This window comes from Megascapheus bottae, chromosome 2, assembly GCF_031878675.1.
Source record: "Megascapheus bottae isolate mThoBot1 chromosome 2, mThoBot2.hap1, whole genome shotgun sequence".
NCBI classification, from domain to species: Eukaryota; Metazoa; Chordata; class Mammalia; order Rodentia; family Geomyidae; genus Megascapheus; species Megascapheus bottae.
In genome coordinates, this window is record NC_143510.1 from 61492982 (window position 1) to 61519135 (window position 26154).

General features: G+C 41.0%; 1 protein-coding gene across 1 annotated transcript in view; it reads left to right on the forward strand.

The window, feature by feature from the left end:
- Positions 1 to 16264: 16264 nt before the first annotated feature.
- Positions 16265 to 26154, forward strand: part of Frs2 (fibroblast growth factor receptor substrate 2) — a 79004-nt gene continuing 69114 nt past the window's right edge. Inside the window, exon 1 of the mRNA XM_090328232.1 lies at positions 16265 to 16417. The gene's annotated coding sequence lies outside the window, so the exon portion shown is untranslated. The remainder of the gene's footprint in view (positions 16418 to 26154) is intronic.

Here is a 26154-nt window from a genome sequence, read left to right on the forward strand (position 1 = left end):
TTTTCTTTTCTTTTCTTTTTAAGTCCAAGATCAAGACTGAAGCATGGCATTTGACACTTTCACCCATTGGCTGGCAGCATTTTACTCCTGCCAATCCAACCCCTGTGCTTTTATGAAATAATAATACGCCAAAGTTCTTTATAAGTTTACAAGAACTGCTTGTTACAAAGTTAATCCTTCTCTTCACCTCTTCTTTCCTCTCTTTATCTTTCTTCTTTACTGCCTTCATCTTTCTTTTCTGTAGGAGATTGAACCCCAGGGCTTCAAGACTGCTTCCGATAGGTCCTATTTCCAATCTGGAATTTTAGCCTTATGGTATTAATTAAAAAAAATAAAATTGGGGGGGCCCGGAGTTTGGCCTAGTGGTAGAGTGCTTGCCTAGCATGCACGAAGACCCAGGTTCGATTGCCGGTCCTGGGGCTTGAACTCAGGGCTTGAACTCAGGATCTGAGCACTTGGGCTTCCTCAAGGCTTGTGTTCTATCACTTGAGCCACAGAACCATTTCCGGCTTTTCTATGTCGGTGGTACTGAGAAATCGAACCTGGGTCTTTGTGCATGCTAGGCAAGCACTCTACCACTAGGCACTAGGCCAAACTTCTGGCCCCAATTTTTTTTATTTACATAATTACTTTCATATGATTAAATGTGTGATCTTTTTTTTTTTTTGCTGGTCCTGGCCTAGAGTTTAGGGCTTGAGCATTGTCCTTGGACTTTCTCAAGGCTAGAGCTCTACCACTTGAACCACAACACCGCTTCTGGCTTTTTTCTATGTATGTGGTGCTGAGGAATCGAACCTGGGTCTTCATGCATGCTAGGCAAGCACTCTACTGCTAGACCAAACTCCCTGCCCTATGTGATCTTTTTGTAATTTTTCATTTTTAAAATTTTAACCTTTAAGTTCGTTCCCTTACAAAGATGTTGGAGAGTCACTTATTCTTTATTTTGGTTAAATATTTTTAGAATTTCAGTTTTAACTTTATATCCATCTGGAACCCAGGTTGTTTTATTTTTTAGCCCATGTGTGCAAAATTCTAAGGTTTTACCAATATTATTCTTCTACATTTCAAAACTTGTCACAGCTTTTAGTTCCCATTAAATTGAATCTGTTTGATTTTTGACAAGTAGAAATGTTAAGGTTTTTTGTAGTTAAATCTATTCATCTTTAGGGACTCCTTCCCTTGCTTTTAAGCTTTGAAAGACCTCTGTTAAGTAAAGAATTAATATGAATGCATTCATACTTTCTTTTCCCCCCTTTTCTACTTCTTCCTTCCTTTTCTTGTCTTCAGTTTCACCTCTTTTTTTCTTGGGGCTTGCCTCCAGTCCAGCTTTCACAACCATAAACTAGCCCCAAATCATTTTGGCCTCTTGGAGGTCTTATAGAGCAAGATAAAAATGTAGAATTGAGATGGATTCTGTAACGTAGCTTCCTCCCTCTTCCTGAAACAAAAAACGGTTCAGAGTTAACCTTTGAAATAGTGTGTGTATCTCTGACAACTCATAAGCTACTAAAGTAAAAAGGTTGCCTTTAGATACCGGGTATATAAATCTAGTCAGCTCTACAGAGTGAATGGAAATGAAATATGGCCCAGTCCTGATCAGATGCTGCTTGTTTCTCTTACACCGTGGGGTTCTGTTCTATGTCATTTCCTTTGAAGTCAGTGGAAGCTCTGTTCAGGAGCGCAACAGGAACACGGCCTCTATACATGAAGGTGAGAAGTGCCATTACGATAAACTATTCGCAATGTGGTGGAGAGAACATTGCTTTCACACACTTGGTGGCTGCCCTGCAGATCCCACTGTCTGTGAGAGCTTTGTTCAAATGGAGCAAACAAGAACTTTTTGAATGTTGACATACAAGGGCTCATTCAGCAGAGCATCCCGTTATGAGAGGAGGCACAGTACTGGGCAGACATAGCAGTTTTTAGCCAACACACTGAGGGCATTTCTCTTACATCCTTTCCATCTGTAAAGAGTCTGTTTGCAAGACCCCAAAATGACTTTCTATAGATTGGAGAGATGTATAAATATTTTTATGTGTTTGGACTTACACAGAATGAGGGCAAACTGTGATCATATAAAAAAATAGCCAGACTTTTTTTAAATATGAAAAGAAAGAATTCTTTGGAAATTTTAGCTGATGGAGGTCCTTAGTGAAAAGCAGAGCTTTGATAGAAATGAGAAAAACTCTGACATGGAGACCATATTAGAACTGAAGCATTCTGCATGATTGCTGCCTATTTCAGAAACATTACTTTATTAATTGGTTCATAGCATCTTTCTCCCTCATCCGTTGTCCCAGTGATTTATGATATGCCTTATGTTATGGATGTGTGTGTGTGTTTTATTCACTCAACATTACTTTGTATTTTCAACATGATTTTTAATAACTACATTGTATTTTATCTTAGAAAAAGCTACCCTAACGGCAAGAAATGTGGCTTAGTGGGCGGGAAGTTTGGCCTAGTGGTAGAGTGCTTGCCTAGCATGCACGAAGACCCAGGTTTGATTCCTTGGTACCACATACATAGAAAAGCCAGAAGTGGTGCTGTGACTCAAGTGATAGAGCACTAGCCTTGAGGAAAGCCCAAGGATAGTGCTCAGGCCCTGAGTTCAATCCCCAGGACTAGCAAAAAACAAAAACAAAACAAACAGAAATGTGGCTTAGTGGTAGAGTACTTGACTAGCATGCATGAGGCCCTGGGTTTGATTCCTTAGTACCACATAAACACACAAAAAATAAAGTTTTCACCCCTCTCTATAGCACCAGGCTGGAGCCCAGGCTTAGAGAAAAGAAAAAAATGCCCTTTCTTTATCCATCAAAAATTTAACATATCAATGTAATCCTAGGTATTCAGGAGGCTAAGATATGAGGATCCTGGTTTGAAGCCAGCCCTGGCAAACAAGTCTAGGAGGTTCTTATTGCCAATAAACCAGAAAAAGGCTGGAAGCAGAGGTGTGGCACAAGGGGTACAGAGCCAGCTCTGAGGAGAAAATGCTAAGCAAAGGCTTAAGGCCCTGAGTTCAAGCCCCAGTACTGGCACCAAAACAAAAAAAGCCCTTTAACATATTTCTGAATGGAGATTTTCAGTTTTCTTCTCTTTTTTTTTGATGCTCTTCTATTTTTGCAAATATCCTCACAAAAATATAAAGTTTTTTTCAAAAGAATATTTTATTTTTCAGTATTTACTTTATAATCCTGGGGAGCAAGCCCAGAGCCTTGAAGATGCTAGGCAAGCACTCTTTTTCTGAGCTATGCACTTTATTATGGATGGAGAAGCATAGGAAAGCCCCTCCAAGTGAAAAATGAGGCAGGTGATTAACAAAGAGAATAACTTTAGTTTCTGACAGCTGTCAGAACTGGTACTCGTCTATTTTTACTTCTTATGATGTCCCTGTATCCTTCTGTCAACATGATATACTTGTCTTCTCTTTCCAAATTAGGGTTTAGGTTGTTTCTGTTGCTCTAGCCAAAGAATTTTTTTTTTTTTTTTGCCAGTCCTGGGCTTGAGCTCAGGGCCTGAGCACTGTCCTTGGATTTTCTCAAGGCTAAAGCTCTACCACTTGAGTGTCAGCACCACTTCCAGCTTTTTTCTATGTATGTGGTACCGAGGAATCGAACCCGGGTCTTCATGCATGCTAGGCAAGCACTTTAACCACTAGGCCAAACTCCTGGCCCTAGCCAAAGAATTTTGAGTTTATGCTATAAACAAAAGTTAGTTGAACTTTTACGAATTTTTGTTCATTTTACTGACTTGGAGACTATGGTTTTTGTTTTTTATTTTGACTTTCTGATGTGTTTTCATAAAATAATTCCTTCCTGAAATAATACGGAAAGAAATTTACCACATCAGAAAGTAGCAAAGACTCTGAAATTTCTATCTAATGGACAGGATGATAATATGGTAGTAATGGTTAATAGTTACATATAATTGGTACCCAGTACTATTGGGGAAAAAAAAACAAAAAAAAGCAAAAGTGTCAAGTAACTTGGACAGAAAAGCATGGGATTTAATAGCTGAAATACTATGTCAAAGTACATGGTAAATGGATCATTTTACAATAAGAGAAAAATAGGGCAAGTGATTAAAACTTAAGAGTTCTATCTTACAAAATTATGATCCCATGTAATTTATGCTTTCTAAAAGATCTTTTGTGTAAATAGTTCTTCAGTAGAATAAAGACCTCATATATTAAAAATACTTCAGTTATGTTGCTTTACAAACTAGCTTTGATTTTTGTTTTTAGTTTTCTGAAACGATAAAGTCTAAATACCTTAATCTGGTAGTCAAGGCCCTTTTGACTAGAAGACCGATTTTTTTTTGGGAGGGGTGGGGCTTTAACTTGGCCCAGACACTGTCCTTGAGCTCTTCAGCTTAAGTCTCCAGACCTACCCTTGAACCAAGCCTCACTTCCTGTTTTCTAGGGGTTAATTGGAGATAAGAGTCTCAGATCCTTTTGTGTCTGGGCTGGCTTTGAACCTTGAGTCTCAGATCTCAGCCTCCTGAGTAACTAGGGTTATAGGGTGAGTCATCACACCAAGCTAGGACCAATGTATTTAACCAAAGCTTTCTCTTATTTGATATAAACCCTTTCTTTCAGTTAAATGTACAAGGTCTCCTAGATATGATCTGGACTTGACTACATCTATACATTTTAAATTTCAGGATCCTTTTGTGTCCCAGTTTTCCTGTTATTTATAAACTTCTCTCTCTCTTCTTTCTTTCTTTTTTCTTTCCCTCCTTTCCCTCTTTCCCTTCTTCCCTTCTTTCTTTCTTCCCTCCCTCCCTCCTTCCCTTCCTTTCTCTCTCTCTCTCTCTCTCTCTTCTTTTCTTTTTCTTTTTTGTTGGTGGTATTAGGGTTGAAACTCAGGAATCTGGTGCTTGATGGGTGAAGCACTTTACCACTTGAGCCTTTTTTATTTTAGTTGTGTTTTAAACAGCATCTTGTATATGCTCCAGTTTGGCCTAGACCATGATGCTCCTCTTTACCCTTTCTGAAGAGCTGGGTTAATAGATATGTACCACTACACGCAGCTTATATTGTTTGAGAAGGGGTGTCATGAGTTTTTTGCCCGGTCTGGCTTCGAATCTCAAGCCTTCTATTCTTTACCTCCTGAGTATTTAGTATTAGAGGCATGAATCATCACACCCTGCTCATTTTGACAAATTCTTGTAAGCCATTAGGATCCAGCTGATATTTTGTCTTAATACCATGCATGAATGACGAAAGAAGTTGCCAGAAATTAATGGCTGCTATTTATTCATCATTTGTCATTGTATTAATTTGACCCTTTTTCTAGGAACTCATAACTACCCAAGTGACATTTTTTTTTTTTTTGCAAATGATCTGTTCTGGAACTTAGAGTTCTTGCTATTCCCTGGGGCATTCTATGCCTTGTTCGTAAAAAGCAAGCAATAAATATTTGTAGTGGTTTAGAGCTAAGGATATTTCAAATGGACACAATTTTTTTTAAGTCAAATTAACATTAGAGCTCTGTAAAAGTTGGTGTTTTTGTTTTTGTTTTAATGCATTGAGCTTGTAACATAATAAAATTCAGTACTTGATGTACTATATGGGAAATACATTTTAAATATATGTAACCAGAAACTAATGCTTATGTATTTTTCTTTCCATCATCAAAAATTATTGCCTTTTTTTTTAAATTCAGGGAATGTTGTCTTTTTTATTGTATTCTAAAATGTAAGAGGAGCTTTACTTTTCTTACCTTTTCTCTGGGCTTATCTCTGTAGCTGAACTGCTTCCTACCATAGTGAAATCTACTTTTCAAATGAATTTCTGTTGGTTTAGAGAGTGATTTAAGGAGTATGCATTTGGCACCACTATTTCCTTGGCCTCTCTCCACGGTCACCATTTAGAAATCTTTGGTCTGTAGGATTTCCCTCCATCATACACTCCATGGAGATTAGGAGAGTATTGTATTACATTGACTTGAACATGTAATGGAAAATGAAATTTGCTTTACCAAGAAAGGAAGCTATTGAAATCCAAATCATTTGACTAGGAATCTTTAAAAAGAGGTAATTCTTTTTTTTTTTTTTTTTTTTTTTTTGCCAGTCCTGGGCTTGAGCTCAGGGTCTGAGCACTGTCCTTGGACTTTCTCAAGGCTAGAGCTCTACCCCTTGAGCCTCAGCACCACTTCTGGCTTTTTTCTATGTATGTGGTACCAAGGAATCGAACCCGGGTCTTCATGCATGCTAGGCAAGCACTTTAACCACTAGGCCAAACTCCCGGCCCCAAAAGAGGTAATTCTTAGTGAGGTAAAATGACAAATATATTGTAAGTTCCTAAGTAACTATGACAATCTTTAAAATCACTCCTAAATGAATGATTACAGGGGTTCAGTTGGATCAGAATAATAATTTCTCATATTCTTTCTAATGATCTATATTGCACAATAGAGTAATTATAATCAATAGCAAATTTATATATTTTGTTCGTTTGTTCTTCAGAGTTAGTGATCAAACTTAAGACATTGCTCATGTTAGGCAAATTCTCTACCCTTGAGTTACCTCAAAATCTAACAATTTAATTATATATATATATATATATATATATATATATATATATACACATTTTTTTTTTTTTTGCCAGTCCTGGGCCATGAACTCAGGGCCTGAGCACTGTCCTTGGACTTTCTCAAGGCTAGAGCTGTACCACTTGAGCCTCAGCACCACTTCCGGTTTTTTTCTATGTATGTGGTACCGAGGAATCGAACCCGGGTCTTCATGCATGCTAGGCAAGCACCTTAACCACTAGGCAAAACTCCCAGCCCCTTCTGACTTTTTTCTATGTATGTGGTACCAAGGAATTGAACCCGTGTCCTCGTGCATGCTAGGCAAGCACTCTATCACTAGGCTAAACTCCAGGCTCTTATTTCCAACTAGCCAGCAAAAAGCCAGAAATGGAGGTGTAGCTCATGTGGTGTGAACACAAAGGACAATTAAAAGCTAGAGACCTGTCGTTAAAGCCTCATTTCAAAAATCCTCACGCAAAAAAAGATAGCTAGTAATTTGTATACTCCCAACATAAACCATGGCAAATGGCAATCTTTTTTTTGTTTATTTTTGGTACATGGTGAGACTTGAACTCTGGGCCAGGACACTGTCCCTGAGCTCTTTTACTCAATGGTGGCACTCTACCACTTTGAGTCAGATCATTTCCATTTTCTGGTGGTATTTGGAGATGAGAGTCACAGACTTTTCTGCTTGGGCTGGCTTTGAACCATGATCCTCAGCCTCTTGAATAGCTAGGATTACAGGCATGAACAACCAGTGCCTGGCGTGAGGCAGTAATTATAATGATTACCTCCATCTGATCCTTATATATTATACACATAGACTGATAATAATCACATTGTGTCCCATACATATGTACAATGATGATGTGCCAACAAAGCCTTTCTTTCTTTTTTTAGGTGTGGGGATCAAACCCCAGGATTCACGGTGCTAAGCAAGTGTTCTACCACTTGAACTATGCCCTAGGCTATTTGTTTTCTTATTTTGCCTGTTTTTGTTTTTGTTTTTGAACTTGGGTTCTCATATTTCCAAGCAGGCATTCTATATTCTATCACTTGAACCACGCCTCTATCCACTTCTGCATTTGTTATTTTCGAGGTAGGATCTTGATTGCTAGGATTGCCTTACTTATTCTTCCCCACTTTACTGGTAATAAAAAAACAAGTTTCCCTGAAGCTGAGGTAACAGATGTAAGCTATCACTATGGCACCCAGCTGTTTGTTGAGATGGAGTCTCATGAACTTTTATCCCTGATCTGATCTCTGCCTCTCAAGAAGCTAGGAGTGCAAGCTTGAGTCACAGTACTAACTTAAGCTATAGTAAAAGCTAATTAAATAGCTGGGAGCTGGTAGTTCATGTCTACATAACCCTAGCTACTCAGAAGGCTGAGATTTGAGGATCTCAATTGGAACCTAGACAGGGCAGGAAAGCTTGTGAGACTCTTGTCTCCAAGTAGCCATCAAAAAACTGGAAGTGGAGCTATGGCTCCATTGACAGAGGCACACACACACACACACACACACACATACACGCGCAAATACACAGGCACAATTTAAATCTAAAGAAGTTCCAAAAGTTCTGACTTTTTTCTTTTATTTTCTTTTTATATTTTTTATAGTCGAGATAATGTGTACAGGGGTTACAGTTATATTCATCAGGTGCATTACTTCTCACACATTGCTACCCCTTCTCATGTTTTTGTCTCCATTTCCCTCCCTTCACCCCTTCCCTTGACTTTTTTTTCTTTCTTGCCAGTCCTGGGCTTGGGCTCAAGGCCTGAGCACTGTCCTTGGGGTTTTCTCAAGGTTAGAGCTCTACCACTTGTAGCTTTTTTCTAAGTATGCAGTACTGAGGAATTGAACCCAGGTCTTTGTGCATACTAGGCAAGCGTTCTATCACTAGGCCAAACTCCCGGCCCCACCCCTGACTTTTTGAAAAATTATATGCCTTTCAAATTGTTTAGAAAAACATATTTTGGAGGTCCTGGTTTGCCAGTGTCATATATATATATATATATATATATATATATATATATATATATACACACACACATTTTTTTTGTGTGGGTCATGGGGCTTGAACTCAGCCTGGGTGCTGTCCCTGAGCTCTTCAGCTCAAGGCTATGCCCTGCCCTTGAGCCAAGCCTCACGTCCCATTTTCTAGGGGTTAATTGGAGATAAAAGTCCTTTTGTACCCAGGCTTTGATCCTCAGATCTCAGCCTCCTGAGTAGCTAGGATTACAGGCATGAGCCACCTCGCCAGGCTTGCCTATATTTTGTGAGGATATTAGATTTTGTTTATGAATGTGAATGTATGACTAAAGGTCTAGAAAGGGTTTGGGGATTTAGTTCAATAGAGGAACACTTGTTCAGTCCTCAGCTCTGGCAGAAAAAAAGCAAAGCTATAAAGACCTAGAATGTAGCATACTCTATGATTTACAGAGACTGAATCTGCAGAGAGATATGCGCAAGAGAAAGGGAACATTAGCGAAAAGGCACTTCCATGGTTACTCTTCTTCCAATTTTCTGGTGGATAATTGAAGATAAAAATCTCACAGACTTTAGAGCCCTGGCTGGTTTTGAACCTCAGTCCTCAGATCTCAGCCTCCTGAATAGCTAGGATTATAGGTGAGCTACCAGGCCCAGCAGTATACACTAAAAAAAAAAAAAAAAAAGATAAGCAGTCTGGGGACAGCAAATGTTTCACCTCTTCTTTTGCTATCCAAGTTTAATATTAAAGGGCTTATAGTTGGTAAATGTTAACATGGTAAAAGAGAGGGAAGCTCTTAAATCATTGCCCAAGTTGAGGGTATTAACTTTACTTTTTCTTCCTCCAATAATGGTTAGACTACTGCTTCTCACTAGCCTTTTCAGACACAAGTGCTGGTCATGCTGTCATGACTCTTTATGCTTTCACAATCTTCCAAGCACTAGTACATCCATGCACACGTTTTGCCAGCGTTGCTCTGTTGAACTCTCACTAAGGCCTCCAAGAAGTAGATGTTATTTTATTTCAAAGAAACAGAGGCCCAAAGTTTGTCTTAAAGCTATGTCACAAAGCTACCAACTGATGCTGCTAAGATGTGACTCTGGCAGTTGGACTTAGATTCTGTATTGAAAAGAGGAAGGGAGAAAACTAGTGCGCGGTTTAAGGTTTTTACTTTATTTTTATGGTTGGCATGTACACTTTAGTCTAATTGAGAAGTGACTAAAGGCATGTGGGTCGGGTTGATGTGTTGGGTGAAAATTACTATTATTATAAAGATGATTATTATAGTATTTAGTAATTATGCAGTGCTTTGTACTTCAAAGGCCTGTGCTTTATAATCATTTATTAGCTATGTCTCACAACATCTCTATGATATAAAGATGCATTTATCATGCATATTTTGCAGAAAGAGAAACTGAGGCAGAGTAAGTTGTTGCCATTTTTATTTTTATTTTTTTTAAAAGAGTGAAGGTAGAACAGAAAATTGTATATTCCTGACCCTCACTAAATAGCTCAATCTGGGCAACCCAAGTTAGTTAAAGGCTTTTAGAGAAAGATGTCAGTTCTAATAGTTTTTCTTGGTATTTAATCAAAAATTAATTGTAAAATATGCTGAAAATTGACAACCATTCCTTTTTTTCCTATGTATTCTATTTTGATCTTTTACTATTTTTGAGTCAATGTGACATTTTTGCTCAAACTCAGTCTTGGTGTTTGGTGTCTTGCATTTCTGCACAGCAGCACAATTTGACTAGATATCATGTTCTGGTGTAAATATTATATTGCTTCACTTAACCTCTGTTGTCTTTGAGAGGTGCTTCTACTCCCCTCCTGCCAAGAACTCTTCATAAACATTTCAATAAAAATAAATTGTGGGGCTGGGAGTTTGGCCTAGTGGTAGAGTGCTTGCCTAGCATGCTCAAAGACTTAGTACCACATATATAGAAAAAGCCAGAAGTGGTGCTGTAGCTTAAGTGGCAGGGCTGTAGCCTTGAGAAAGCCCAAGGGCAGTACTTAGGCCCTGAGTTCAGTCCCCCAGGCAAAAAAAGGGGGTATCAAGGTGTGAGAAGTAACTATAACCCCTCTATACATTACCCCAATAATAAAAAATTTAAAAAATTGCAAGCATGAATTATCTGGTAATTCTAAAAATTTTGGCCTGTATAATTGTTGGTACCCTTGAACAATGAGTTACACACATGTCAGTATGACCTGGGTTGCAAGAGTAGGGAGATGAGAAAGCTTTATGGGGTTCATTACACCTCCCTATAAAAGGCTTGGAGGAGATACATGTATTTTTCTATAAATCTAGTGCCTTTCAGGTGGGAGGCAAATCAGTGCTATGCCACATGGGAAAAGCTCAATAAATATTAGTTTAGTGGTTAAGAGTATGTTTCTGGAGACAGATTGTCTGGATTCTAATCCCAAGTCTATCACTTGCTAGTTAACTAAACTGGCTTGTGTTTCTGCATTTACAACAAAGGGGAAACAGATCACATCTCATTAGATGGGTTATCATGAAATTCATTCAGATATTTGAAGAGTGACTTTTCTTTGCAAAGCAGTTGCAAAATATTAGGTACAATTCCATGAAAATGTTGGTAGTAATACTTTATAATTTGATACCTATATATGTCTTGCTTGTTCAGAAATAGTTCATGGTGTCCCACAATTTGCTACACACAAACAAAATTTAGAACTACCTCAAAATGCATTAGAACAAATAGCTATGAACAGAGATAAAAACTGATACAGTAAAAATGATTATTGTTTGCAATCTGTATGTGATCGCATGTCTCAATGGCATCCCAGCTAGACAGTGGTTTCTTGGTGATGTCTGCCACATGCTTGACATAGGAGATGACCAAGTCTGGCACAGTGGCTCATGCTTATAATACTAGTTACTCAGGAGACTGAGATTTAGCCTGGGCAGGAAGTCTATGAGGCTTTTATCTCCAATTAACTATCAAAAAGCTGGAAGTGGCTGGGGCTGGGTGCTGGTGGCTCATGCTAGTAATCTCAGCTACTCAGGAGGCTGAGATGGGAGGATCACAGTTTGACGTCAGCTTTGGCAGGAAAGTCTCTGAGACGCTTACCTTCACTAAACTACTAAAAAAGAAATCTGGAAAGTAGAGCTCAAGTGGTAAAGTGCTAGCTTTGAGCAAATGAAGCTCAGGGACAGTGCTGAGGCCCTCTGAGTTCAAGCCCCAGGACTGGCACAAAAAACAAAAAGCCAGAAGCAGGCCTGTGGTTCAAGTGGCAGAGTGCCAGCCTTGAGCAAAAATGCTATGGGACAGTGCTTAGGTCTCCAGTTCAAGTCTAGAACTGGCACAAGAAATACAAAAGACAGAAAAATACCAAAAGCCAAAAATCAACCCCCAAACAAAAAGCAACCCCCAAACAAAAACCTAAAACAGTGCTGTCTTGGCAGCACTGTGAACATGACATTTTTGCAGCATGGAATCGAGAGGACTTCAGCTTAAGATAAGCTTAAGGTAAGGGGTACCAAGCTGGTGTTAAAGCAAAACATAAACAAAGAACCCTCATCATTTTAATGCTGGGCATAGGGTGGCCTCCCAAGTAAATGGTTCTTTTGTTTAACAAAGCGCCTTAATAGATTTCTGTGGAGGGGAGCAGCTTTGCATAGACAACACCTGGGGAGATTCCTGAAAGCATGGGGTATGTGCAATTAGCACCCCTGTGAGCAATATCTATGTTGTATTCTTTGTGAATGGAACCCCCTAGAATTGTGCAAACCAGTGATTAAGTCAATAAAGGTGACCCGGAGTCTGGCCAGAGAAGGATTGAGAGCAAAATCCTTCTACATAATAAAAATAACAGGAATTTTAAGTCTTCTCAAGTGGCTGGGGGCAGGAGGGAGGAGGGATGCATGGAGTGAAGAATTTGGAGAAAAGGGGTCTTTAGGATGAGAGTTGTTGGTTAGCAATTTGGCCACAATCTGGAGTCTGAGCGACAGTCCTTGCTATTTGGTTTGTTTGTTTTTTTATGCTGGGAATGAAACCCAGGGTATTCGCTAAGCAAAGCACACGCTTTTCACTGAGCTGTACCCACACCTTCCCTTCCGTGTTTTAAAAATAACATGCATAAAATCTTCCCTCGTCTTTTTTTTTGGGGGGGGGGTGTATTATAGGGCTGGAACTCTGGGCCTGGGTGCTGTCCCTGAGCTCTTCAGCTCAAGGCTACCGACCTATGCCTTGAGCCTCAGCCCCACTTTCCATTTTTCTAGTGGTTAATTGGAGATAAGAGTCTCTCATTCTTTAATGCCTGGGCTGGCTTTGAACTGAGATCCTCATATCACCTTCAGAAAACACTGGCAAATTTTTCAGGGACTCTCTTTTATATAAACAAGAGATAAACAGTAATGGCTTCTGTGCTCAGGCTTTAAGAGCAATAATAGTCTAAACATACAATCTATATAATCTATCTTTCTGCTTTTTTTAAAAAAGCTGGAAGTATGTGTACTTTTCTTTCCTCATTTGTTCTGATAGTCTAATGTAGGATGGACAGATTTATGATAACATAAGTGGCGAAATAGAAAACAGAAAATAAATCGTTTACCCCATGTTGCATGGCTGGGGTGATAGATCCCACAGTGGAATTTGGCTCTCCAGGCTCTAGCCACCTAGAGGAAAGCCTGAGTTTGGGTTACCACCATCTTTGAACAATTCTGTTTCCTCCCTTTAACAAGAATGTGGGCGTAGGTCAGTTAATTTATCTAAGTCTCTGTTTTTCTCATGGGTAAAATTAAAACCATAAAAATCTCATAGTGGGTGTGGGAGGGAAAGTGGGAGAAAATCATGGGAAGGGGTATCAATGTTTAAGAAGTAATGCATCCACTACCTGATGAATGTTACCCTGACAATAAAATACAATAAAAAAAGAAAAAAAACCTCATAGTGGTATAGTAATGATTAACTTAGAAAATACACATAAAGACTTGGAGAGAGCAACTCTCAAACAAAATTTGTTCCACCCTATCCACTCTTCACTAGTAAAATTTCAGTACAAGTTTAATCAGAAAGAATGCTCCACTAATACTATAATTTCCTAGACACCCCTTCCTTCCCCCCTCCTCCAGTTTTGGGCTTAAACTCAGGGCCTGGGCTGAGCTTCTTTTGCTCAAGGATAGCCCTCTACCACTTGAGCCACAGTGCCACTTCCATCTTTTCCTGTTTATATGGTATTGAGCAATCAAACCTAGGGCTTCATGCATGCTAGGTAACACTTGACTACTAAGCCACATTCACAGTGCTTCTAGACTTACCTAAAGCATTCTTTAATTAATAGGAAGAGCTGGGGATACAGCTCAGTGGCATGGGACACTTGCGTAGTGCATGCTGAATCCTTGCGTGGAATTCTAGCAATGGAGACCAACCAACAAACCAATTAACTGGAACAACAGAAATCTCTTTTCTACAGTAGAGCTTCTTGCATTGGAAATAATGAGAGAGATAGAAAAAAGAGGAACAAATGAACGGTAACATTTGGACTAGGGTACATTTTTTTGCCCTTTAAAAAAAGATTGATAGTATTGGGGTGTATTGGTTTGTAAACTTGAGAACTTACTAATTTTTTGTAGATGTGTATTAAAATAGATTACTGGGTTTTATCTCAGAGTTTCTACCTTACAAGGTCTGGGACAGGGCCTAGTGATATGCTGTAACTAAATTCCCAAGTGATAATATCCTCCTTGAGGACAATACCTTGAGAAACATTACTATGAATAGAATGCTGAGGATGAGGCCCAGAAATCTGTTTAATAAGACCTCCTGGTAAAATTTTTAGTTACAGGACCAGTTTAAAAGGTCAGCATCTACCCCTTCTGCATCCTGCACACTGCCTCACACATCTGTGATGGCAGAGTTTATCATGAGCCCTCTAGGCCCCAGGTAAAAAAGAGAAGAACTTAGTCTAGCAAACACAGGTTGTATTTTATACATTTGGAGGGATAAAAGCTACTTGGATTTGGTTATTTATGAAAATACATATACTTCTGCAATTAAGTCTGTAATAAGGGATTCTCAAATATTTGTTTGCCTTGCCCTTATTAATAGAAAGTTTCAATATCTTCTACAGAAACTATTTTGTAGATATTATACATGCCAAGACATTTTATACTTTTTTAAAAATTATATATATATATATTTTTTTGCCAGTCCTGGGCTTTGGCTCAGGGCCTGAGCACTGTCCTTGGACTTTCTCAAGGCTAGAGCTCTACCACTTGAGCCTCAGCACCACTTCCAGCTTTTTTCTATGTATGTGGTACCAAGGAATCGAACCCCGGTCTTTGTGCATGCTAAGCAAGCACTTTAACCACTAGGCCAAACTCCTAGCCCTAAAAATAATTTATTAACATTGATTTTTACATCACATTTCAAATGACATGTTTAACAAATGAGTATTCAAGAAGGGAATCTCTATATACAATCACTGGCACTTAGTTTTTAGAACATAATCAAAATTAGGCTAAGGGTTTGTATATCATAGATACATATTGATCTATGTAATAGAACATTATGTCCATAGAGTCGTAGGTTATTATGTCTATGTAGTTGTGTTTCTATTTCCAATACCATAATCTAGCCTCAAACATAGAATCTGTCTCCAATATTCAGTGTTTTGTCCATCTGAAGAATCTTTCCTTTCTCCCTCCTTTCTCCCCTTGCCACACAGCTGCCTCTGTGGCTACTCAGACTATGTAGGGCTCAGAGATGCAGCAGTATCCAGGTGTTTTCTGTTTCCAGTTGCTGTGAGGTATGTATAGCGCCAGATAATCTGGAGTGCTTATCATGCTCAATTTCTACAATAATTCAGGAATAATCACACCCACACTCACACAACAAAAACAGAAACTCTGACTTGAAGAGGTTAAATAACTTGCTAAGAGAGAAAGGAAAAATAAAAGGATCTGGAGAGTAGGATTCTAGAGCAACAGGATTCCTTGGGCTCCTGACTTTTCTTGGAGTTGTAAGTGATGACCCATATAATATCGGAATCTAATTTGCTTTCTATTCTTAAAAAAATCTAAAAATCTTGCTTGGGGGTAGATTATAATATCGTTGGGAGAGTATTCAGAAAAGATTTCCCCATAGAGTGGGGGGAACTCTGTTCAATTTTCCAATCACCACCTGGAACCCCAGAAACGAGGATCAGTTTATATAGGCTATCTGCCTCAAGGGTTAAAAGTAAAATCAAGAGTAAAAGTTGATGGTGTTGAGTTTGATTTTTTTTTTCCCCTCCAAGGTGCAGAGAAATAACACCAACCTCAAGGCGTTTGCATAAAATAGAGTTAGTGCACCCGAAACGCTTAATGTAGTGCCCGCTGCGCAGTAAGCCTAGAAAACATGCAATAAATGCGCTGGGCGTTTGCAACTAACTTCTGAGTCCGGTTCCATTGTCTATAAAAATAGGTGGCTAGAGGGGAACAACTCCAAGAGTAGTTAAAATAAGGGGTGCAAGTGGCAGGCAGGGAGGGAAATCAGAAGGGCCACGGAACAAAAAAAGTCCGCTGGACGCCCAAGAAAAAGATTTGTGGGCACCCGGCGGCAGAATCCCCGCCCCCTCCTGGAGTCCCCGCCCCATTCAAGAAGCCCCGCCCCTCCACTCCCTGCCCCGCCCCGCCCCGCCCCGCCCCGCCCGGGAGGCCCTGGCAGCTCCAGCCCGCGAGCAGTTCCGGTGCCAAAATCCTTCCCTCCCCCGTTCCCCCGGAAGTGCTTTTCTAAGGTTCGGGCAGGAGAGAGGCCTTGTAGGCACAGTCGCTGAAGCTCCATCGGCTCTGACTAGGCATCGCCAGTCCCGGTCGGAGTGTGGAGGTCCTCGTTCGCCGACCCGCGCCCTGCGCCCTGCGCTCCCCCCAGCGTCCGGGCCGACGGTGAGTGACCCGGTCAAGGAATCGGGGCGACCGCAGGCCCGCGCAGGAGTTGGTTGTGGTGCTCTGGGGCCCCCGCTGCCCACCCCGGGCTCCGGGCGTCTCGCTCCGCCCCGGCCTCGGCTGTCGGGGTCCGGGGACGGGGGTGGCGGACCGCCGCGGTGTGCGCGGAGCCCGCGGTGCCGAGGAGGAGCGGGCTGCGGGGCGGCGAGGTGGGCGGGGCGGGGCCGGGGCTGCGGTTGCTGTGGGGCACGGGCTGGGCCTCGGTCCGGACGACCCCCGCACCCCCACTCCCCCGGGTCTCCGCGCCCCTATTTCCCGGTTGGGTTTTCCGTTAAATGCGGAGCTAGGAGCCCGGAGGCCGGACGCGGTGTGAGCTGCGGTGCCGGTCTCCCCGCCGCCTCTGGGTCTGTCCCGGGCTGGGTAATTAGTCTGGGTCCCAGGGGTGTCGTCTCCTCCGTCCCGGGGTGGGGCGCTGCCTGTGTGGTGGCCGGGGATCTCTGGCGGGGCTTTCCAGCCAAGACCCGCTTTTAGGGGTCTTTAGGCTGGCTGGGTTGGGACTGCGCCCGGGACCCCGTCCGAGTGCGTGGGTCGTCTCGCTTGTGTCTCCTCCAGTGGTCTTCCTCGAACGCTTCCCGAGGCCGCCGCTGAAGTCACTCAGAGAACAAAACACGGCAGCGCGTTTGAGGGAAATAGGTAGTTTAGATACACGTTCCACTCTTTTCTTGCTGACGTTAAGACAGAAATAAATGAAGCCATTCTCTCATCCGCGCTCCTCATTCCTGTGGCTCGCTCCATCCTCGGTCACAGCTGTATGGGGAGTTCAACCAGAGGTTACCGCACAAATCCCCGGCGAAGTGTTGGGGAATGATGATTTTCCCCTCCTCCCTCTCCCCCAACCCCGCGAGGTTTGTTTGCTTTCATATTTGGAAATGCCATTCTCCCAAACTTGTAAAGAAAAAAAGAAAGAAAGAAAGAAACGGTTCTCGGTTCCTCCTGAGCGGTTCCTTACATTGATTACAGCTGTTGGTGCAATGCAGAGGTTTCCACAGGTGGGCAGAGGTGTTTTATTTGTTTAAGAGAATTTCCTAGAGGAGAAAATGATGTAGCGAGTTCATTTTAGTGGATAGATTTTAGGTCATAAACAATGATGAAAGATTTGCAGAAAATACAGATTCCCCCCCCATTTAATGATAATTTTTTTTTGTTTTGAATTACGATCCGAAGAGGGTACATTTACTGCAGATTATCACTGAGCACATGACCAATCTCTTGGCAATGTTGAATGTATACAAATCATCAGGAAGCCACTGACACTATCCCCACTTAGGCTTGTATTAGGATTTATACTGTAGGGTTTTACTGGGGGTTGGGGCAAGGGTCTCATCTCATTCTTTCTCCACCTATCCCTGGAAGGAGAGGTAATGTCATGAATTAGGGGGAATAGACTGAAATGAGAAGTTCAGTGAGCACCTATGCCCAGGAAAGTTTATTTCAGGATTGTTGACCTTAAGCCACAGGAAAAGCTTGTGGAGGGAAGATTTTTTGTACAATTTTTTGTTGTTGCTGTTTGTTGTTGCTGCTGCTTTTAACTTAGATAAAAACTGTTGATTTTTAGACATTTGGAAGTTGGGATATTGGAAATAAAATCTGGAAAAGGAGTCCAAATTTGATTATAGATCTGCACTCCAGATAGGACAGTATATTTTGAAAGGAAAGGAGAGCAGAAAAAGGAAATTAGGGAAAATCAGATACTTTGAGGCATTGTAGATTTTTTTTTTTTTGCCAGTCCTGGGCTTGAGCTCAGGGCCTGAGCACTGTCCTTGGATTTTCTCAAAGCTAGAGCTCTACCACTTGAGCCTCAGCACCACTCCGGCTTTTTTCTACGTATGTGGTACCAAGGAATTGAACCCTGGTCTTCATGCATGCTAGGCAAGCACTTTAACCACTAGGCCAAACTCCTGGACCCTCAGGCATTGTAGATTTTATTTCTCGAGCCAGTTCAATATTGAATGCTTGCTGTGCATCAACTTATGTTATGAAATCATATAGAACAAATTAAAACATAGTCATAATAACTAAGATTAATGAATATATATATATATATATATATACATATATATTTTTTTTGCAAGTCCTGGAGCTTGAACTCAGGGCCTGAACACTGTCCTCAGGCTTTTTTCAAGGCTAGTGTTCTACCACTTGAACACAGCAGCACTTCCAGCTTTTTCTGTGTATATTGTGTATATTGAACCTAGGTTTTCTGCATGCTAGGCAAGCACTCTGCCACTAGGCCACACTCCCAGCCCTCATGAATATCTCTCTCTCCCTCTCTCTCTCTCTCTCTCTCTCTCTCTCTCTCTCTCTCTCTCTCTCTCTCTCTCTCTCTCTCTCTTTCACCCCTCTTCATCCCCTCTCTCCCTCCTTCCTTCTCCCTCCCTCCTCCTTCCTCCCTCCTCTCTCCTCCTTCCTCCCTCCTCTCTCCTCCTTCCTCCCTCCTCCCTCTCTCTCCTCTCTTCTCTCCTCTTCTCTCTCTTCTTCTCTCTTCTCTCACCTCTCCTCTCTCCTCTTTTGTTTCTCCTCTCTCCTCTCTTCTCTCTTCTCTCCTCTCTTTCTCTCTCCTCTCTCCCTCTTCTCTCCCTCCTCTCTCCTCCCCCCTCTCTGTCTGTCTTTCTGTCACGAGGTTTAAATTCTGGGGGCCTGACACCTGCTTACCATGCTTGTTTGACTGGGGCTCTGTGACTTGAGCCACATCCTAACCTATTTTTTTTTTTCTGACTAATTTGAAGATGAAGACTTGTGGGCTTTTCTGTCAACTTGTGGCTTTGAACTGCTATTCTCCAGATCTTAGCCTCCCATGAGCTAGAATTATGGGCACGACACACAATTCATGTTTTGACTAATTTTCTAAGAATGTGTCTGAAGGGGCCAGGAGTTTGGCCTAGTGGTTAAAGTGCTTGCCTAGCATGCAAAATGACCCGGGTTCAATTCCTTGGCACCACATACATAGAAAAAAGCCCGAAGTGGTGCTGCAGCTCAAATGGTAGAGCTCTAGCCTTGAGAAAGTCCAAGGACATTGCTCAAGTCCTGAGCTCAAGCCCAGAATTGGCAAAAAAAATTAAAATAAAATAAAATAAAGAATGCGTGAAATCATGAGGAACTGAATTGTACTGTATAGTAATAATGAATTCCCTTACTCATATCGGGAATTAATATTAGAGATAAATGTTAAATACTTCATGAAAGCATTGTGCTAGGTATTACAGGACACAGAGATTAAGTCTTTGGTCTTTAGGAATTTGAAACTGGTAGGGAATGTAAAATATCTGCATACACAAAAATATGGTATAACAAATTGTATGGTGGACATTGAGGAGGGAGATGCAGGACTATTCATAACAGATTCTGTCTCAAACACCTCCCAAACCAAAAAGGAGATGAATGCAAACACCTAATCGCATAGGTGGCTTTAGGTTGTACAAAGGAGAAAGGTTTTAAGTTTAGCTAAGGTGATTATAGGAAATAGAGGCAATAGTTGTGATTTATTTGTTTAAGATGCTAGTAAGTACTTGGTACTTACTTAACACCAGGTTCTATACTGGTTGATTTCGTTTTCTTTTCTTTTTTTCTTTTTTGGGGGGGCTTGAACTCAGGGCCTGCACACTGTCCTTGAGCTTGTTTTGCTCAAGCATATCACTCTACCACCTGAGCCACAGTGCCACTTCCAGCTTTTTCTGTTTATGTGATATTGAGGAATTGAACCCAGGGCTTCATGCTTGCTAGGGAAGCACTCTATCACATGCAGTCACATTCCCAGCCCTTATATTTGTTGATTTCTGTACACAAAAGAACCTGTAAGCTGGTATCAGAGCTTGAACTCAGTGTCAGTGCTTCGCACTCTGGCTCAACTTTCTTGTTCATCTTGTTTCTTTGTTGCTCTGACACTTTAGTCATATTTCCAGTCTGTTTTTTTGCTGGTTAATTGGTGAAGTCTTTTGGACATTTCTGTCTGGGTTGGCTTTGAACCATGATCCTCCTGTCCTCTGACTCTCTCTTTTTTTTTTTTTTTTTTTTGGTTTGTTTGTTTGTGGGGCTTGAACTCTGGGTCTGGGCTCTTTCTGTCCCTGAGCTCCTCAGCTCAAGGCTACCACCCTACCCCTTGAGCAACAGCACCACTTCTGGTTTTCTTGTGGTTAATTGGAGATAAGAGTCTCACAGTCTTTAGTGCCTGGGCTGGCTTTGAACTGCATCTTCAGATCTTAGCCTCTTGAGTAGCTAGGATAACAGGTGTGAGCCATTGTGCCCAGCCCTCTGCTTCTTGAGCAGTTAGAATATAGGTGAGAGTGAGTTAGGTCAGTTATGGGACTTGAACCCTGGGCCTGGGTGTTGTCCCTAAGCTCTTCAGCTGAGGACTGCCACCCTACCCTTGGAGCCATAGCGCCACTTCTGGTTTTTTGGTAGTTAATTGGAGGTAAGAGTCTCAGGGACTTCAGTACCTGGGCTGGCTTTGAACCGAGATCGTGAGATCTCAGCCTCCTGAGTAGCTAGGATTACAGGCCTGAGCCATGTGGCTGGCCAGCATCTTTCTTTCTTTCTTTCTTTTTTTTTTTGCAAGTCCTGGGGCCTGAGCACTGCCCTTGGGCTTTTTACTCAAGGCTAGCACTCTGCCACTTGAGCACAGCACCATTTTCTGTCTTTTTCTATGTATGTGCTACAGAGGAATTGAACCCAACTCTTTGTGCATGCTAGGCAAGCACTCTACCACTAGGCCAAACTCCCGGACCCAAGCATCTTTCTTAATAGTGAAGACCCCCAGTCTCATATGTTAAATTACAGTTAAGAGTAAGTGGATAAAAAATGCCTTTCAAATGAAGAAATGATAATTAAAAGTGTGAAGTGGAAAAGTTCATTGTGTACTCAGATACAAGTTAGTAGACCATGTTACCTAGATTACCCAGTTCATTGTTGGGTATTAGAGATGAGATTTGAAAGGTAGAGTTGGACTATGTTGTGATTACAGTACATTCAAATGTTGTATTTAGAAGTTGACATTTGGAAAATAACAAGACATGATTAAGGTCTACAGTGTAGTGTGCAGGATGATTTATTGTGAGAAGCTGACTTTCCTATAAATATTGGTAGATCGATGAGTGGAGGAAGGGATCAATAAGGAAGGTTTGGGGGAGATAGAAATTAAAGGTTACCAGTACAATGTGTGGGCAGTGTCGATACTGTTACTAGAAATATGAGGAAAGAATTGCATAATAGATTGATTTTTTTTTTTTTTTTGGATGGCTTTTTTTTTTTAAAGATAGGCTGGTCTCACTCAATTCTCACTCAGCTAGCCATGTGCCACCATGCCCTTTATGTTGGGTTTTTCTGAACATTTACAAACACTGGAAATATCCAGAAGCTTTTGGAAATGTAGGTTTTGCAGTTCAGGAGAGAGGTTAGAGCTAGACATCTATTAAATATGGATGTAGGGAATATAAAAATAGATACTCAACTAGATATGTCATGAATTAAAAGTACCAAGGGAGATTGTAGAGGAGAAAGAAAACAACAACAAAAGCAAATGAACTCTGTGTTTTCCATATCTGTTTAAAATAGAAAAAAACTCAAGCTGGGCAAGTTGGCTCACGCCTGTAATCCTAGCTATTCAGGAGGCTGAGATCTGAGGATCAAGGTTCAAAGCCAGCTTGGGCACAAAAGAACCTGAGACTCTTATCTCCAATTAACCTGTAGAAAACGGGAAGTGGGGTTTGGCTCAATGGTAGGGTGGTAGCCTTGAGCTGGAGAGCTGAGAGACAGCACCCAGGCCAAGTTCAAGCCCCATGACCTACCAAAAAAAGAAAAAAACTTTACATAGACTATTTTATGTGTAAAGTATTTGACTGTCTGTATATAGCTTCCTAGTGCTGAGGATTCAGATGGCATACAGAGAATCTGATCAGTAAAAATCCAATTGGGAAATAACTCTCCCCCCCTCTGTTAACAAGAGTAATATACTATGGTTAGTTACCCTTGTTCACAGAGAACAACCTCTTTCAGACTGTGAAGTGTCAGATTGGTTGGTTAATTAATTAATTAATTAATTAATTTTGCCAGTCCTGGGGCTTGCACTCAGAGCCTGAGCACTGTCTGTGGCCTTTTTCCTCATGGCTAGCGCTCTACCCCTTAACCACAGCACCACTTTGGCTTTTCTATGTATGTGGTACTGAGGAATAGAAGGTCTTCATGCATGCTAGGCAAGCACTCTACCACTAAGCCAAACTCCTGGCCCCCAAATTGGTTATTTTAAAGCTGTATTTGGTTGTTTCCTTATACATTTGTTTGGCAAATGATACATGAGGATTTGGAAGTACATCTCTGTTACAGTATTCCATTTGTTTTCGCATAAGACTTTGAATTTGTTTTTAATATGAACATTTTAATATTCAAAGATAATATTTGTGCTTCTTATTACTGTGGCTGTAATATTGTGTGGTCTAGAAAATGGTGTTGGGGAAGCAGACTTAGGCTTCAGGAATGCTAGACCACAGCTGGGTGATGTGGCTCATACCTGTAATCCTAGCTACTTAGGAGGCTGAAATCTGAGGATTGTGATTCAAAGCTGGCCTGGGCACTACAAAGTTGAGATTCTCCAGGGGTAGGGTGGTAGCCTGTTGGTGAAGAGCTCAGGGACAGTGCCCAGGCCCAGAGTTGAAGCCCCTTGACCCACCAAAAAAAAAAAAAAAAAAAAAAAAGAGTGCTGGACCAGTGCTCTAGCCCAGTGTTAGTACTTTTTTCCCCTTCTATTTTTTTTGCTAATGTTCTCGTTGACCTTGAGGGATAGAATAAGAAACTTTTGTCTTATCATATACAGTTATATGTACATGAAAATTATGTTTTCTTTGGGAACATTTAGGAACTATACATTTATACAATTTCCTGTAGTTTGTGTTATAGATTTTAAAATAGGGGAAATATGGTATTAATGCAAAATACTGTAATAGTTTGCAGAATGGGGCTTAAAGTAACTTTTTAGAGACAAATTATTTTTAGGCCAAGTTACCATGGAAATGCTTATTTCCTTCTTGAGAATTAATACATTCTTTTTATTTTTTTCCAAAATTTGTTTTTCACTATATCATAGGCACTTGGGAATGTCCAAAGAGTCCTGCATCAGTGTTGGAGGCAAAGGGTTTTGTGTGTGCTTTGTCTGGGCTGCTTGGCTTAGTTTCAGTGAGCCTGGTATTAATGAGGCAAAGGTCAGGAGTGCCATTTAGCTTTAGTCTGAGTGATGGCAGGGAGTATGCCTCTCAGCAGCTGTCTTGGAAATTCTCAGTTGTCATTGGTCACAAAAATGAGGGTAGATCTTCATACCACTGAAAGAATTTAGGGCACAGTTAGTGTAATGCTTAGAACTCCACGTAGCTGTGCTGAATTCCTTTTTTTTTTTTAACATTTGTTTATGAGTACATTATAAGAAATTTTGTTACACACAAAAGACTAACATTCCTAACATTCAGATTGAGTGATCTAGGACTGTTTCTTCCATGATGTATTTCTTCAGCTGATGGCTACAGTACTCTGAGTGGTAGTAAGAGTGAATATGCAGGTGCAAACTCAAGGTCCAGCATCCTCCCCCACATGTGTAGAGTAGAACTGTTCATTCTGAGGTAGAGCCTTTTGCTCCCTTAAACCGGCTGGGCAAAGTGACCTCCAAGGTATCCACAATGAATTGAGTTAAAATTCTTGATCTGTGACCTTGAACTAAATCTGTGATCTTGAGCTAAACCTCTCCAAGTCTTCATTTCCTCATTATTGGGGAGGTTAATATTTGGTCTGAGCATATTCCATTATTATTTTCCTTTTCTAAGTGGGGCTTGACCACTCATACCTGTGGTTTCCTAGTGTGGAGCATTGAGGTTCTTTGGCAAAGTTTTTATTTGAGTGAAATAATCATATATATATATATATATATATATATATATACACACACACACACACACACACACTTAGCTTGCTCTCTCTCTCTCTCTCTCTCTCTCTCTCTCTCTCTCTCTCTCTCTCTCTCTCCCTCCCTCCCTCTCCCTCTCCCTCTCCCTCTCCCTCTCCTCTCTCTCCCTCTCTCTCTCCCTCTCTCTCTCCCTCTCTCTCTCTCCCTCTCCAGTCCTGGGGACTGAACTCAAGTCCTGAGCACTATCTTTGGGCTTTTCTCAAGGCTAGAGCTCTCCCACTTGAGCCACAGCCCCACTTCTAGCTTTTCTATGTACATGGTAGTGAGGAATTGTACCTGGGTCTTCCTGCATGCTAGGCAAGCACTCTTACCGTTAGGCCAAACTCGCGGCCCATACTTCTTAGCTTCATCTGTTTGGGGCTGGGAATGTGGCTTATAGGTATAGTGCTTGTCTAGCATGCATGAAGTCCTAGGTTCTATTCCTCAGTACCCACATAAACAAAAAAAAGGCAGAAGTTACACTGTGGTTCAAGTGGTAGAGTGTTAGCCTTGAGCAAAAGAAGCTCTGGGACAATGCCTAGGCCCTAAGTACAAGCCCCCCCAGACTGAAACAAATAAAACTGAATATATTAAAGGATAGTCTTTTTTTTTTTTTTTTTTGGTCGGTCATGGGGCTTGAACTCTGGGCCTGGGTTCTGTCCCTGAGCTCTTCAGCTCAAGGCTACCACCCTACCCCCTGAGCCACAGTGCCAGGTCTGGTTTTCTAATGGTTAATTGGAGCTGACAGCCTCACTTTTATTGGTTAATTGGAGATAAGAGTCTCATGGTCTTTTGGGCTTGAGCTAGCTTTGATACATGATCCCAGCCTCCCCAGTAGTTAGGATTGCAGATGTGAGCTACCACGCCCAGCTGAAGGATAGTGTTTTATCTAATTTTTTAAAAATCATATTTGGTGGAAAAAAAATTAGTTGTTTTTTTAAATAGTAGTTATAGTGATTATGACTTATTTTTTTTCCCCCAATGTTCTTGGCAGAATAAACAGTTGGCAATCCCATGGTAGGATGCTGCTTCTTCCATCCCCTATTTAAAGACAATGATTCTGTCATATCTGAAAATTTTAGTTTTACCAGTACTTGAGAGGTTGAGAATATTCATATATATTCATACATTTATGCATATTCAAATTAGTTTTAGGAACACATTCTGTTTTGACCTTTCACAATTAATACAAGCACATTTCAAGGAGCAGTCTAGATTACTTTCAGGTGAGTTCATGAAAGTTACACCAAATTATTTGTTTTGAGGCTTTATTTCTCAACTGGAGTCCCAGGAGAGATGGTGACCTATGGAGGCTGTCTTGGGGTGCTGCTTTAAATCATTACTAGTTGATTAGCTAGCAGGATAAATAACTTGTCTTTTGCTTAGTGAAGTAGCTGGAGTTGGCTTTCTTTTCCATTTATGCAGGAAAGAAGCTATAGTGAGAAACTTTTTTATTTTATATAGCAAGTACACCTTGTGCAAATAGCAGAATTCAGAATGCCTTCTAGAGAAAGAATAGTGGAGCACTGTGTATAATGGGTTATGTAAGTGGAGCCACAAAAGTCCTCCTGAAGATTCAAACCAAGTAACATAAGTGCTTACTGAAATTGCATCACTTGTCTAGGTGAGAGGCTGGTTCCCTTAGACTGGGAAAGGGGTACAAACCTAGCCTATGAACGAAGTTTTACCATTCGTTTTTTGGTCAGATAATTTAAAAAATAGGGACTGTTATAGAAACATTTAGATATGTATTAGAATA